Raw genomic sequence first — 13,927 nt, 5'->3', positions numbered from 1 at the left:
TCGGACCATTGTGTCTGCACCAGTTCTCCAAATGAGCAACTCATCCAGTGCCACTCCGCCACCTTCTCCCATAACCCTGCATGTTCTCCCTTTCCAGATAGCAGAACACCTTGTTATTTTGCCATTGGGGAGCTCTCTCCACAATTTTCAAAATTTGTTCTTGGCATGTGAGCATTTCTGGCACGGCTAATATTTGCTGCGGATCTTTAATTGTCCTTGCGAAGGTGGCGGCGAGCTGCTTCTTGAATAGTTGCAGTAGATGTGGTGTAGATACACCCACAGTGCTGTTAGGGAGGGCGTTCCAGGATTTTAACCCAGACACAGTGAAGGAATGGAGATGTAGTTCCAAGTCAGAATGGAGTGTGAGTTGGAGGGGAACTTGGTGGTGCTCCCATTCATCTGCTGCCCTTGATGGCAGAGGTTGCAAGTTTTGAGGGGCTGTTAAAGGAGCATTGCTGAGTTGCTGTAGCGAGTAGGTGCTATGGACTACTGCCACTATGTGCCAGAGGTGGAGAGAGTGAATGTTGAAGATGGTGGATGAGGTGCCAATAAAGTGGCTGCTTTGTCCTGGATAATGTTGAGCTTCTTGAGCATTGATGGAGCTGCACTCATCCAGGCAAGTGGAGAATATTCCATTACATTCCTGACAAATGTGCTCTACAATGACCCCATTACATTAGGCACATGGACTATTATGGTACATTATCTTTGCTGCTCATGTAACACTAGGCATTTCCAAAACGACACCATCTCCTTATCCTGAGCTTCACTACATTTCATGCTCAGCACTGAACTCTGTGAATTTTCTTGACAATTTTCACAAAAAATGTGGGCCAGAATACTCCGGTCGTTCGCTGATAGCGGGATTCTTTGACCCCACTAGCAGTGCATCCCTGCCCATGGGTTTCCTGGCTGCGTGGGCTGGCTTCAATAGGAATTCCCATTGACAGCGGCAGAGCAGAGAATGCCGCCGCCAGTGAATGGTGCACCGCCGAGAAACAGGCGGCTGGGAGGCCAGAGAATCCCAATCGTGATATCTGACAATCTGAATTCTAAGACAGTTAGAGATTGGATAAAATGTGGCAAGCATCCTTGAAAGAAATGACAGAAAATTGGCCCATTTTACTTTGTAGTCAGATATCATTGTCCTCAAGCAGTTGCATTTATTTTTTGCCTGCTTATTTGATGGTGATCAAAGACAAATATAATCATGTCCAACTTTGAAAATTGCATTTAGTAAATTTGCTACATTTTTCTTTTCAATTAGTGAGCATTATTAGAGACACAGAGATGCAGGAACAAATGTACAGGCTTAACATAAGAGAGAATCTTTTAAAGTCTGCCTAAACGTCATTGAACAGGGCCCTGTTCTTTTCCGGCAGAAAGCACATGTACACACATTGCACCAGTTTCAGCTAAACAAAATTAGTGTGAGCCATTCACTGGGTCATTCCTCAGGGTAAGGCCTTGACCAATCAGAGTCAAGCTGCTTGGTTTAAATTTGAAACAATGCTTGCAAATTAATCACCAGTCACCATCAACTGGTGTGTTCTCCATGGCAATTTCTCTACCAGTCAGAGTCTGCTTGTCAACAAATCACCACTCTCTTCTCATACCGTATAAATTTGTTGATTTCCATGACATTATATTCATGTGAATGTCCTGATGAGTGCAAGAGAAATAGCTTCAACAAAAAGTCTGCTTTCAGCAATAATCAACTAATTTGTTGTATAAGTACCATCTGAAGTTGGAATGAGGGTGGTAAGAATTATCTGGGTCTGTTTTTCGGACCCAGGGCCAGGGGTGAACAACTGGGAGGCATAATGTTATCTAAAATTGGTTGGTGCAGTAAATTAGACAATGCCCCTTACATCTTGTCTCCTGGTCCTTGCATTCAGACACAGCCAAACAGCAGGGGAATTGAAGTCTGCTTTATCTAGCAGCTGTATGGGCTAATGTGAAATAAACTGAGCTAATCTCAATCCAGTGCCTGGTGATATTGGGCATGAAGTACAGAACCGCACCTACAACCTGCTAAAAGCAAAATACAGCAGATGCTGGAAATATAGACACCCTACAGTACAGAAGGAGGCTATTTGGGCATTTGGATCTATACCAACCTTTGAAAGGGCACCCTACCTAGACTCACTCCCCCACCCTATCCCCATATCCCCACCTAACCTGCACATCTTTGTACACTAAGGGGCAATTTAGCCTGGCCAATCCACCTAACCTGCACATCTTTGGACAGTGGGAGGAAACCGGAGTACCCGGAGGAAACCCACGTAGACACAGGGAGAACGTGCAGACTCCGCACAGTGACCCGAGGCTGGAATTGAACCCGTGTTCCCTGGGGCTGAGGCAGCAATGCTAACCACTGTGCCACCGTGCACAGCAGCATGAAAATGTTGGAAATACTCAGCAGGTCACACAGCGATTGTGGAAAGAGAGAAAATTCAACGTTAACAGTTCTGACGAAAGGTTATTAACCTGAAATATTAGAACTGTTTTGCTCTCTCCACAGACATTGCCTGATTGGCTGAGCGTTTCTAGTATTTTCTGTTTTTATCACCTCGAATTGAATAATACCGGAAGGCGTTTGGTGAGAGAAGTGGGAATACGCCAGTGTGGCATTACAGGGTGCTTTCCTTGGGGGATAGCACAGGGGGCAAGCGGGTGGGCACTCTGTTCCGCATCTGGTTCCATTTGACCGGAACGGAGAGTGCTAGATGCTGACTGGCGGTTTCGGAAATCACCAGCCACTGACATCTCTCACCTTAGAAAGCAGAAAATACAAAAGGAAAGGTAAAAATAAAACCCATGAATATGGGAATGAAAACATAAAATACTGACAAGAAACAGATCGAGAATTCAGGTGGAATGGCCTCCCTCCAAAACATCAAGCTCCACTTTCATTTCTCCGTCCCAGATTGCAAAAGGAAGCAACTTCAGCGGAGACAAATGCGGGTTGATTTCCTCAGGCGTTGTCATTAGAAACCTCATAGCTGGCCTTCTTTTGAATGTATTTACAATTTAATTAGCAGCAATGACCAAAGGAAATCTTCCTGCATTGTTGACAACGTTCTTACTCAATGCAGGCTAGAAGTGATTTCTTTCTTTGACTGTACAAAGGATTCTGAGATTTTTCAAATGTCTGTGGCTGACTTGAGGGCATGTGTGGGAGGAGAGCGAACTATTACTGTTTATTACTGTCTCTCACCCTAATTGCCGAACTTATATTTCCTTGTAAGTCGATTAGTCAGGGGGTGACATGATGGCCTACACGTCTGGTTGCGGGGGAGAGGCACGCTGTTATTTTCTCAGTCTTTGAATTGGGATCACGTTTCTGTGTTTTGTACAGACATGTGATAGCTGGCCTGCACTGGGGCAACAGGTAGCTAATTAATCTGTATCCTCTGCTTTGCGAAGAGTCCTTCTCCTGCAGCTGGCACATCACCAACTGATCTCTTTCAACAAAGACATTGGTATTGCTCACAGCTGGCAGACCAAGTCAAGGATGAAGGCTCACTTCAAATATAGTCTACAATTCAACCACCTGCTCATGTTTGTTTGCCCCGTGTTGCCTCCAACCTACTTTTGCTCATTCTGAATTTAGATTCAGAGTGTGGTTCGAAGCCCCAGAATTTCACATTGAATGATTGGGGGGGGGGGGGGGGGGGTTAAATTTCTCTCTCATTCCATGTTATTATTTAAATTCCCACAATCAAAACATGGTCAGCAAGACAATGATTATGAGGGCGTATTTTGACTTTGGAGTTCCATCAATGCTATTCGTTATGACCCAGGTGCACTGTACAAGGGATCGGCAAACATGATCTAAATATCAAACCTGATATACAGCCTTTAGCCAGAATGAACAAATTACTTTTCACTGTTCAATGCCGGCCTCGGGTGACTGTGCGGAGTTTGCACGTTCTCCCCGTGTCTGCGTGGGTTTCCTCCAGGTGCTCCGGTTTCCTCCCACAGTCCAAAGATAGAACATAGAACATGTGCTGTTTAGGTGGATTGGCCATGATAAATTGGCCCTTAGTGTCCAAACAAAGTACAGGTTAGGTGGGGTTAAGGGGATAGGGTGGGTGAGTGGGGGGCCTAGGTGGGGTGCTCTTTCAGAGGGTCAGTGCAGATTTGATGGGCCGAATGATCTCCTTCTGCACTGCAGGAATTCTATGCTTCCATATATTTGTTCTCTCACCAGTTTTTGCAGGCAGGTTCTGAAGTTGTGGAAAGAAACTGTGGGTTTGATTCCTCATTGTGGCATTTGGCTTGCAGGATACCTACCACAAGGCAGTTACTGTTGCTCCCTAAGTACTACTGTGCAGCTGTTTGGCAGCAGTGTGGCCTGCTGGTTTATAAAGTCATTTGCACATGTTCCTGGGTTCAACTGGTGCTGTGTGTTACTCGTAGCAGATTCTGCTCGATCTTAACCTGTCGAAAGCAAGCTCATTATATAAGATGGTGGGCAAAAAAGGATTTCTTCTTAATGTAAGACAAACATGTTCAGCAGTTTTGATCCACTTAAAGTGTGCAGTTAGTGGGAGGATACTGAACAGGGAAATTGAGGGACTCAAGTGTATAAATCCCTGAGGGTGTGAGTGGAGGTAGATTCAAAGCATTTTGGGTTTTGTACGCTGGGTCAGAGAATTGTTACAGTGCAGAAAGAGGCCCTTTAGCCCATCCTGCCTGTACCAATTGTGAGGTATGGGAGTAAAGAATAATGAATTGGGACAAATCAATGATTAGGAAACTGTGGGCAGTTGTGAGAACTCCTATTATGGAAAGAACATTATATCCACAGATGGTGCAGACTCACCAGGGCAACAGCAGAGATGCAAAAATCCTAGTTGCGAGAAAGACATGAGAAGCTGGTACTCTATCCACTGGGGAGCAAATGTTAAGACAAGATTTTGTAGAGGTTTTTTATTAGGAAAATTTGGATGGGGTGAATTTTGATAGAGGGCAAACTATTTCCTCTGTTTTGCCACAGAAAATAGTCAAGGCAGAAATTGCCTGATTTAAGAGAAAAGTGGCTTAATATTAGAAGCAGAGCAGAATGCAAGACCAAGGGGAAAGAGCGTTTTAATTGACTTAGTTTGGGTTTTTTTCCAGCAAAGGGTTAACACAGACACAGTGGGCTGAATGGCTTCTCTCTGTGTTGTAACTTCTATAGTGCATTCATATGTTTTTGCTTTTATATTGTATCCTGCTAATGTTTGCCGATATCTGACCACTTGACTTAGGAGGGATTTTTTTATACTATCATTTGATTTCGGTAACAAGTTTTTGGGTTAATTCTTAAAGTTTTAGCGTAGCTGAAATTTTACAGACCTCACCGTACAGAGATGAAAGGGAGTGTGTGGCGGTGGTGGTGGGATTGGCAGGAGAGGAGGGGAACAGTGTGTGGGCAATGGCTGATAATGGAATTGCCACAAAACTGTCTACGTTTATAAGGGAACCAGTCAGATTCAGAGACGAGATTAACTCGGAAAAATTGTGTAAACCCAGGAACTGTCGCCTTCTTGTTGACTTATTTGTTCGGGGAAGCATTCTGAAGTTAAAATTCTGGATTCAACATGCTGTGAACTACCGTCCTGGTTTCTCCTTTGCTTTGAGTCACCAGAGAGCATATCAGTTGTGCATTCGAATGGATCAGAAGCACATGAAAGTTGATAATAACCAGTTCATGTCACAAAGGGCCTTCATGAGTAAAGACTGGCAGGAGAGACGAACTCCTGATCATAAGGGGCACAGGCTCTATTTCTGGGATAATCTTTTGATACCAAACCGAGGAATATTTGGAGCAGCTCTGAGATTTGTAAGGCTCACCAAGAATCCTAATGATGACAGTGGAAGTGAGAGACAGCTCTATGTTAAAGGAGATGAAAATCCCTAAAATAGCTAATAGTTTCAAAGTAAATAATTGATACTAGTGAATGCTCTGCTGATTGAGAGGATGGATTTCACTGCCACAGAGTGGAATAATTTTGCATATGTTCTCACCCCAACAGAACAATTAGTTGCAGAGCCAAGGTGTCTTTACTTTGAGTGTGGCAGAGTGCCTTAATCCCAAATTCAACCCCAGTTATCAGTATGAATTTTCCCTTTCCCCACACAAACTGTTTGTGGATTTTTTTGGTGTGAGATTGAAGCTTTTGTGCAAATCTCGGGCAGTTTGGTTCTGTATGTTCTAAGGTACCAGTGGCTAAGTTGAGACTTCCCAAAGTCACTTCATAAGTGAACTTTCCAGGTAATAGAGAGAGAGAGAGGCAGAGAGAGAGAGAGAAAAGTTTTTCATCCTATCAAGCTGGGCTAGATTCTTCACCTAATAGTATATTCAGTTTCATTTACTTCGATACAGTACCCAGAAAGATAGCAACACAACCAGTTATAGCTTTCCAAAATATTGCCTGCCTGCAGGCTTTTGTTAAAGGAACATTGTCATTTTCATTTCTGATTCAGAGGTATGACATAATGTCACCCATATGTGCTAATGTCGTTGTTTGATTGTTTCTGTGTGGTTGGCTGATTCTATCAAACTGTTACAATTTTACCACACATGGCATTACCAAAGGTATTACGACTTCCATGCCAGGGGAAGATTCTGATTAGAGTGACGCATCTTTGCACCTCCACTCCTCACTGCCCCCATCCCCAGCCTCCTTAAGACGCTGCTATATATCGCAGTGCAGGCACAACAAAACAGGGAATGAATGAATGGGGTGGGCTCTTTTCTTTTAAAAAAACATTGAGCGGTGACTTAATGCAGGTCTTTAAAATGACAAAATGATTTGTTGGGTAGATGTAGATGGGGGAGTCCAAAATTAGGGGTCATAAATCTAAGATCGTCATGTGTTAGGATACTGTTGTAAACCCTTTGTCTGTTCTGTGTTTCCTTCTTGACCCTTGTCCTGCTGACTGCCTTTGATCTTCTTGCTAGCGACTATAACTGAGATTTTTGCTTGAACTACAGACTTTAGGCAAACCTGAAACACCCCTGGTCTGTTGGACTAGCCAGGACTTCCCCTTCAGGTTCTGTGAAAGAGCCCATGATGTCAGTGCAATAGACTTGGCAAGCAGCCAATCGGTGAATCTGAAATTCTGAACCATCTCCTGCTGTTGCTTGCGATTGGTGGAGCCATTCAGAACCTTCTGGAAGAAAGGCGGGCCACGCGAAGAGCTCCACATTGTCCTGGGTTCTGTGAAGAGATTCAGCCTGGAAGCAGCTGGAAGGCTCTCTCTGTCTGCTCCCTCTTTCTCTCTCTGCCAGGTGATTTAAAAGGCTGCTAGTCAGATCTGTGAAGGCGCTCTCGTTTAAAAGACACAGCCATCAATCAGAACTGTGAAGGGAACATCTGGAGTGAGAGATTGCAAGCTGATTCTCATCAGGTTTCTTTTTTTGAACAGACAATTTTATTGAGGTATTTTTGGCATTGTAAACAGTAACAATATACATTAGTGTGCAGATACCAATTACAAAAAACATAGTGCAAATAACAGTACCACTCTCGCAGATAGACCCGCCTATTCTTCCCCCCTACTCTACACTATTCTACCACCCTCCACCTTGCTGACGATTAGTTCCCCGCAAAGAAGTCGAGGAATGGTTGCCACCTCCGGGCGAACCCCGATAGTGATCCTCGTAAGGCGAACTTGATTTTTTCCAAGCCGAGAAAGCTTGCCATGTCCGACAGCCATACTTCGTTCTTTGGAGGCTTTGAGTCCCTCCAGGCCAACAGTATCCGTCGCCGGGCTATGAGGGAAGCAAAGGCCACAACGGTGGCCTCTATCCCCTACTGTACTCCCGGGTCTTCCGACACCACAAAAATCGCCACCTCTGGACTCATCGCCACCTTTGTTTTCAGTACCCGGGATATGACGTCCGCAAATCCCTGCCAGTATCCCCTGAGTTTTGGACACGCCCAGAACATGTGGACATGGTTTGCTGGTGCTCCCCCACATCTAGCACACTTGTCCTCCAGCCCAAAGAATTTGCTCATCCGGGCCACTGTCATGTGGGCCCGGTGAACTACCTTGAACTGAATCAGACCGAGCCTGGCACATGTTGCAGTTGCATTTACCCTCCTCAGAGCGTCTGCCCATACGCCTCCCTCCAACTCCCCACCAAGCTCCCCCTCCCACTTAAGTTTCAGTTCCTCGGTCCCTGTGTCCTCCGCTCCCATAAGCTCCTTATAAATATCTGAGACCCTCCCCTCTCCTACCTCACCCCTGGAAATTACCCTATCCTGGATCCCCCTTGGTGGAAGGCGTGGAAAGGACGGGACCTGTCTACGTACGAAATCCCACACCTGCAAGTACCGAAAGTAATTCCCCCTCGCCAGCCCGAACTTCTCCTCCAGCGCCCTCATGTTCGCGAAGCTCCCTTCCAGGAACAAGTCGCCCATCCTTCCCACCCCCACCCTCCGCCACACTCGATACCCGCCATCCATCTTCCCCGGGACAAATCGGTGGTTGTCACATATTGGGGACCAGACCGACGCTCCCACGTCCCCCGCATGCTTCCTCCATTGGCTCCAAATCAGCAGAGCCGCCACCACTATAGGGCTGGTGCCCCTGCACGAAGCAGCCTCCACCCGCTCCCAAACCGACCCCATACCCACCATCCATTTCCTTATCATGGCTATGTTAGCCACCCAGTAGTAGTTGCTGAGGTTCGGCAACGCCAGCCCCCCCTCGCTACGGTTCCGTTCCAGCATCCCCCTCTTTACCCGCGGGGACTTCCCCGCCCAAACAAATCCCAGGATGATTTTATTGATTCTTTTAAAGAAGGACCGCAGAATGAAAATAGGGAGACACTGAAAAATAAACAGGAATCTCGGGAGGATCGTCATCTTCACCGTCTGTACTCTCCCCGCTAGTGACAGCGGGAGCTCATCCCACCTCCAAAACTCACTCCTCATTTGCTCCATCAGCCTGGCCAAGTTCAACTTATGCATTTTACCCCAGTCGCGCGCCACTTGTATCCCTAGATACCTAAAACTTTCCCCAACCAGCCTAAAGGTAGCTCCCTCAGCCTATTCTCCTGACCCTTCGCCTGCACCACAAACATCTCATTTTTTGCCATGTTCAACTTGTAGCCCAAAAACCGGCCAAACTCCCCTAGAGTTTCCATAATCCCGTCCATCCCTGCCGCTGGATCCGACACATACAAAAGCAGGTCATCCACGTAGAGCAAGACCTTGTGTTCTATCTCCCCCCCCTGACTATTCCCTTCCATCCCCTTGCCGCTCTCAGAGCAATTGCCAGCGGTTCTATGGCCAACGCAAACAGCAGTGGAGAGAGGGGGCATCCCTGTCTTGTCCCGTGGTGTAGTCTAAAATACACAGATGTCGTCCTGTTCGTCCTTAAACTAGCCTCCGGGGCCTGATAAAGCAGTTTAACCCAGTCCACAAAGCCTTCTCCAAACCCAAACCGTCCCAGCACCTCCCATAAATAGTCCCACTCCACCCGGTCAAAAGCTTTTTCGGCATCCATTGCCACCACTACCTCCACCTCTCTGCCTTCCGGGGGCATCATAATCACATTGAGTAGCCTTCTTAGATTGGCTACTAGCTGCCTGCCCTTAACAAACCCCGTTTGGTCCTCCACAATCACATCCGGTACGCAGTCTTCAATTCTGGACGCCAGCAGTTTAGCGTCTACATTAATCAGGGAGATTGGCCTATAGGACCCACAGACCTCCGGATCCTTATCCCGTTTTAATATCAGCGAGATGGTGGCTTGCGACATCGTCGGGGGTAACACCCCATTGTCCCTCGCCTCGTTAAACACCCTAACCAGCACCAGCCCCAGTATACCCGCAAACCTTTTGTAGAACTCCACTGGATACCCATCTGGCCCCGGGGTTTTACCCGACTGCATGGCCTTCAGGCCCCCCATTACTTCTTCAGCTCTAATCGGGGCCCCCAGCCCCTCTACCATCCCCCTGCCCACCTTTGAGAAGGTCAGCCTATCTAAGAAGCGCCTCATCCCCTCCGGCCCCTGGGGGGTTCCGAGGTATACAGCTTACTATAAAAGTCCCCAAATACCCTGTTCAGTCCTGCCGGGTCTCCCACCCGGTTCCTTGCCCCGTCCACTACCGTCCCTATTTCCCTGGCCGCCTCCCTCTTCCTAAGTTGCTGTGCAAGCATTCTGCTGGCTTTCTCCCCATACTCATACACCGCGCACCTGGCCTTTCTGAGTTGCTCTACGGCCTTCCCAGTGGATAGCGCTCCCAACTCCGCCTGCAGTCTCCATCGTTCCATAAGTAGCTCTGCCCTCGGGGAGTCTGCATATTCCCTATCCGCCCGTGTCATCTCCTGCACCAATCTGTCCATCTCTGCCCTATCCGTTCTGTCCCTATGGGCTCGGATTGAGATCAGTTCCCCTCTCACCACCGCCTTCAGCGCCTCCCAGAGCACCGCTGCTGAGATTTCCCCTGTATCGTTGACCTGCAGGTAGTCCTGCATGCATTTCCCCACTCTCTCACGCACCCTCTCCTCTGCCAACAATCCCAACTCTAACTCCATTGTGGGCGCTGGTAACTTTCTTTGCAGACCAGCAGGTCGATCCAATGTGGAGCATGGTCCGAAATAGTGATCGCTGAGTATTCTGTCTCCCTCACCCCCTCCAAAAAGTCCCTACTCATAATAAAGAAGTCAATACGAGAATAAACCTTGTGAACATGTGAATAGAACGAGAACTCCTCCCCCGTCGGCCGGCTGATTCTCCAGGGGTCTACGCCCCCCCCCCCCCCATTTGTTCCATGAACCCTCTCAGTTCCCTTGCCATTGCCGGGACCCTGCCCGTTCTGGAGCACGACCGGTCCAGGTCGGGGTCGAGGACTGTATTAAAGTCCCCACCCATAATCAACTTGTGCAAATCCAAGTCAGGGATTTTCCCCAGCAGCCTTTTGATGAAATCTACATCATCCCAGTTTGGAGCGTAAACATTCACTGGGACCACCCTCACCCCCTCAAGCTTGCCCGGACCATGAGAAATCTATCACCCCCATCCTCAACTGTGCTGTCCGCCTCAAACTTAACCCGTTTGTTAATCATGATCGCGACCCCTCTGGCCTTCGTGTCAAGCCGCGAATGGAAGACCTGGCTAACCCAGCCCTTCCGTAATCTAATCTGGTCCGCCGCTTTCAAATGTGTCTCCTGCAGTAACATTACATCCGCCTTCAGAGCCCGTAAATACACGAACACACGTGACCTCTTGACCGGCCCGTTTAATCCTCGAACATTCCAGGTGATCAGCCTGGTTGGAGGGCACCCTGCCCCCCCCCCCCCCCCCATGTCGATCAGCCATCCCCCTTCTTGGGCCCACCCCCTGCCCATGTGCCACGCCTCCCCTGGTCCGCCTCTTGGCAGCTCCCACCCCCGACCCCTTCCCTGTAACCTGGTTCAGTTCTCTCCCTCGTCAGCAGATCATCTTCCCCCCCCTCACCCCCCCCCCCCCCCCCCCCCCCCCCCTCCAGCAACAACCCCTTGTAACCTAACCCCTGCCATATACTGGCTGTATACACCCCCCCCCCGCACCTCGCTCCCGTTGACTAGCTCAAAGCAGCTAGCCTGGTGGCTCTCAACTCCGGTGCCACCATGTCTCACACCTATTGTCCCCCTGCTCCCCTCCCCTCGCCCATCAACACCACCTCCCCAGAACAGCCCTGTTCGAGCAATCGCTCTGGGACCGAAACAGAGAGAAAACAAACAAAGAACAAAGCAACATTCCCAGAAAAAAAAGCAAAGAGAACCCGAACAGCCCCCCAGCACCCAACAACTTAAACTTTAACTATCATTTTGGCTTTAACTTTCAAACTTTCAAACAGGCAAACACAAGAACACCCCCAATTTTAAATAAAAGAGCATGCCGAGCGACATCGCTAACATGAAGGGCAATCTGTGAACAACTGCAAACATCCCTTAGTACACTCTAACTTGAGTCCACGGGTCCTCAGTTCGGCACCAGTCCATGCCCCTTAGCGAAGTCCATCGCTTCCTCCGGGTCGTCAAAATAATATTGCTGTTCCCGGTGTGTGACCCAAAGCCGCACCGGGAAAAGTAGCCCAAACTTCACCTTTTTAAACAGAATCTCTTTAATTTGTCTGTAGGCTGCCCTCCTTCTGGCCACCTCCTGGCTCAGATCCTGGTAGATGCGCAGGACACTGTTGTTCTATGAGCAGCTCCTTGTGCTCTTGGCCCACTGTGGAACCCGCTCCTTGTCCACGAACCTATGGAACCTGACCACCATCGCCCGCCTGCACTCTGTGTGCCCTGTCCAGCTCCAACGGACACGGGAAGAAACCATCCCCCACCAGCTTCTGCAGCATGTCTGCCACATATGCCGTGGCATCCACTCCCTCGGCCCCCTCCGAGAGCCCAATGATTCTCAGATTCTGCCGGCGAGACCTATTTTCCAGGTCCTCCAGCTTGTCCATCAGCCTTGCTTGCTGCTCCTTCAACGTACTAATTTCCACGTCCGCTACCATTTGGAAATCTGCCTGCTCTTCCACTGTCTTCTCCAGTGCCTGCACCTTCTTATCCTGAGCATCCAGCCTCTGGTCAAGTCGCTCCACCGCTTTCTGGAGCGGTTCCATATTATCCCGCTTCAGTGCTGTGAAGCTCTCTTTCATGACCTGCAGCATGTTGTCCAGTGCTGCCTGGACCGTCCTTTCTGTGGTCCGTTCATCGGCCATATTTCCTCCCACTTGAGCTTCCACACCACCTTTGTTCAGCCCCTTCTTCGCCTGTTTTCAGTCCCTTCTGCTCCTTAAGTCCATACAACTCTGTATGGATTCAGATCTAGAGTGTTATTGCTTTTCACTCCAGCGCTCAAAAGTTCAAAAAAGTTGGAGAAAAAGGTCTTAAAGTCAGACCGGAGCAAGAGCCACCAAATGTGCGACTTACTCCCTCATAGCCGCCATCGGAAGTGGGGTCTGTGATTCTTTAATCCTCTGTCTGAATGGCTGGGAAAAACCCAATCTGAGAACACTCTTTATAATACAGCTGGGATTTCTATACAGAGATCAGGCAAATGGAAGACACTGTAAAATTCTCAGGTTTAAAGTTCCATTAATATCTCAAGGAAATTGGGGCTCCATCTTGTGGTTGGAGTCAGAATTTCATGGACCTGAATCTCCTGTGTGAAGCTCCATCCGGTTGTCGGAGGTCAGAATTATACCGACCTGAATCTCTTGTATGCCCCAATTCCCCAAAGGGTCACATTCAGAGAAGACCGGCGTCTACAGAGGCCACAATCGCAGTAGCGAAGATTCATCTCAAACCCTTCCCTTCCATTCTCATTATCCTAACCTGTTTCCTATCTGTTCACTGTGTTTCTGTTTTGCATGTGTCTGGGTGGAGGGTGGGACAGGGGTTTGGGACTAGGTAGACTGGTAGACCATTGTGCCAATTATTTCCTTCATACGTTCATCTTTTACTCTTGTTATGAATAAACAGTTTGCTGATGTTTCACTTATAAATCTGGGGCGGGATTCACTGTTCCCTGATGCCGATATTGTAATCAGCGATCGGGCAGAGAATCCCTTCCGACGCCCAAATCGGGGTCTGCACTGGTTTGACGCGGGTTTCCTTTCCTCCATCCCCTCCGAAATGGCGTCATCGCATCACGCGCTGCACGCCAATGGAATGACGTTGGCATGCCACCTGAAGGCCCTCCACCTGAAGTCTCTGCCCTAGATGGGCCTAGTTCCCGGCTACGCAGGGGACCTGGGCTCTCAACGGTTGAGAATCGGCGTGGACTATGTCCAGCGCCGCCCCAGTCGACTGGGAGCTGTGCTGCTGGCCGGGGTGGGGGCTTCTCCGAGGGCTGGGTGGACTGGTGAGGGGTGGTGCCATGGTTTATGGCGTATGCGCAGCCACGGACTCGGCCATTCTCCAGCCATTTA

General features: G+C 48.5%; 1 protein-coding gene across 9 annotated transcripts in view; it reads left to right on the top strand.

Moving 5' to 3' along the window:
• LOC119972279 (receptor-type tyrosine-protein phosphatase mu-like) overlaps window positions 1-13,927 on the top strand; it is a 985,231-nt gene that overhangs the window by 9,536 nt on the left and 961,768 nt on the right. The window lies entirely within an intron of this gene.

The sequence above is a fragment of the Scyliorhinus canicula genome, chromosome 10 (assembly GCF_902713615.1).
Source record: "Scyliorhinus canicula chromosome 10, sScyCan1.1, whole genome shotgun sequence".
In the NCBI taxonomy this organism is placed as follows: domain Eukaryota; kingdom Metazoa; phylum Chordata; class Chondrichthyes; order Carcharhiniformes; family Scyliorhinidae; genus Scyliorhinus; species Scyliorhinus canicula.
This window is presented reverse-complemented; position numbering and strand designations above follow the sequence as displayed.